General features: G+C 43.3%; 1 pseudogene; it reads right to left on the bottom strand.

Annotated features, from left to right (window-relative positions):
* Nucleotides 1–1,487: 1,487 nt before the first annotated feature.
* On the bottom strand, nt 1,488–2,305 carry LOC142425491 (large ribosomal subunit protein uL18 pseudogene; annotated as a pseudogene).
* Between the last annotated feature and the right edge of the window lie 321 nt (nt 2,306–2,626).

Here is a 2,626-nt window from a genome sequence, read left to right on the forward strand (position 1 = left end):
ACTCAATGGCAGTGCGTTTGTTGGTTTTGGTTTTAATCTTTTGCAGACTGATCCTTCAGTAACATGCAATAAAAATAAATTACCTGACTGGAAACAATAAATAAGAAGCAAGGACATAACATCAGAACCACACTAGACCTAAGTGTGGTATTCTGAAAGAGAAAAGGGGCTCTAGGTAAAAACGATGACCATCCCAATAAAGTGTAGACTTTATTAATAATAACATTTCAATATTAGTTCACTAATAACTGTTTACAATAAAGGAAACTAGACTGGAATATATGGGAATTCCTTGCACTATCTTTGCAATTTTTCTGTAAGTCCAAATTAAAAGTCTATTTTTAAAAAATTTTAACAAAGATTTAAAGTACATGGCCCAAATGTTTACATTATACTGTCTAGCAAACATTAAATTGCTCTACCAGATTGCTAAGTACTATAAACATTCCTAAATGCCTCCTCTCCGTTTTCTGTGCTTAGGCTCACTACAGACTGGGAACCAAGAGCTCGTGGAAGGAATGGCTCTCGTCCCCAGGCCACACGTTCAGTCCCACCAGCCTAGACCAGCCTTTCCCGAATCCATTGTGAAGCTTTCATGGGGTCTGGAGCTGATGAGAAACGCTGGGAGAATCGAGTGTTTATTAAACTAAGAGAATTGCTTCCTGTGCTACCTGCTGAGATGATCTCTTTCCCACACATTGAGAGTTGTGTATTTGTGTGTGTGTGTGTGTGTGAGTGCCTGTGCACGCACCTGGATGTGAAACAATGGCAAGACTAGATGGTGGTTGTTTTGTCCTGGATGCCTTTCCTGCCGGTGATTGAAGAGACGTTTAACCAGTAAAGATTTGCATCATTTCACACACAGGATGTCTGCACTGGCCAGGGTTCCATGATCGACAATTACAAGGGCTTGAGATGGCTGCCTTAATCTCAGACACATCACACTCAGGGAAGGTCTTTTATATACAGCTTCCTTGACCTTAAATACTTATATAGACACCATGTATAAATACCTGGTGCTTTTCCTCTTCCATAGCCCCTAGACATGTGGTGATAACGTCTATGTCACTTTGCAAGGCCTTGGTCACCCCTACAGGAAACGCAACCAGTTGGAATCTGGAACTACACCTGTGTCTCATCCAGACCCCAGGGAACATTTGTTCTTTGCCCCAGTATGCTGTAACTGGAATAGCGGCATAAAAATAAAGAGGGAACAAATGTAGAGTGAGCCAATGCATTACGGGGCAAGCACATCTGTGAAGACGCTATTTCCCACAAGTAGCCAAACATGAAAAGTGTGAACAGGAAATATGATACATATTTGTTCCTTAGGCCGTTTCTTTCTCTTTTTTTGCTTGAAATAGTTTATTGTATTTATGTAATAAATCCTCATGGAAAATTATGGTTTGGCTTAGATCTCTGCAACCTGCTCCTGAGCTCTGAGGAAGCTTGCCTTCTTCTAAGCTACCCGATCTTTCTTCTGGGCAAGAGACATCTTGGGACGATTCTACCTCTTCTTCTTCACATCTCTCTTAGGCTTCTTCTCATAGACCAGGTTCTCTCGTATAGTGGCATGTTCTTTCTTGTACATCTCCTCCATCATGTCAGGAGTCACGTTGTTCTTTATGTATTGAGAGAACTGTTTCTTGTAAGCATCTTCATCCTCTTCCATTAGGTAGCACACGTAGTCGGCGACGTTCTGACCCAGGATGTGTTTTCGATGCACCTCTGCATTGAATTCCTTGCTTTCTGAATCATAACCAGGGAATCGCTTGGTACTATGAGGGATAGACAAGCCTCCATCCACAGCCCCCTTCAGAGCCCCAAACACTTTATTTCCAGTGGTGGTCCTGGCAAGGCCGGCATCCAGATAGCAGGTGAAGGCACCAGGTTGACCGTCAATGCTTTCCACATTGTATTCATCTCCAGTTACTTCCACTTGGCCTTCATAGATTTTGTCCATGCCAAACCTATTAAGAAGCCTGCGGGCCAGCAGCAGGCCAGTACAATATGCTGCAGCGTAATTGGTCAGGCCGACTTTCACACCGTACTTGGGAAGTTCATGAGCATACGCTGCACAGACAATCATGTCCCCTTCGATACGGGCATAAGCGATCTGGCAGATGATATCCCTGTTAGTTACACGAGCTATCATCCTGTATTTGGGTGTATTGTACTTATTTTTATCTTGGATTACCAAGCGTTTTCGAGCATAATAATCAGTTTTGCCCTCTTGTCGTCTTCTAAATTTCACTTGGTATCTCTTGAAGTAGGCCTTGTTCTTAACAACTTTAACAAGCCCCATCCTGCGGAAAAGAGAGCAGCGTCCGCGGATCGCCACAGAACGGCAGGGCGAGCGGCTCTACAGGGGATGGGAAAAGCTCCTTAGGCCGTTTCATCGATAACGCTATCCTCCTCAGGTTCTCAGTGTTGGATCCTCTACAAAACATTGTCAAATAGTAGCATCAGACTACTGGATTCTTTGGGGGGGGGTTCCTTTTTATATTTTAAGAAAGCCACCGTGACCACCCAAATGAACCAATTGTCTATTCTATTCCAAAACAAGCAGGGGGGGCGGGGGAGATGTTCTGCCATATGAAAATGATAAAAAATTTTTGCTGGGTTG

This window comes from Tenrec ecaudatus, chromosome 14 (assembly GCF_050624435.1).
Source record: "Tenrec ecaudatus isolate mTenEca1 chromosome 14, mTenEca1.hap1, whole genome shotgun sequence".
Taxonomy (NCBI): Eukaryota; Metazoa; Chordata; class Mammalia; order Afrosoricida; family Tenrecidae; genus Tenrec; species Tenrec ecaudatus.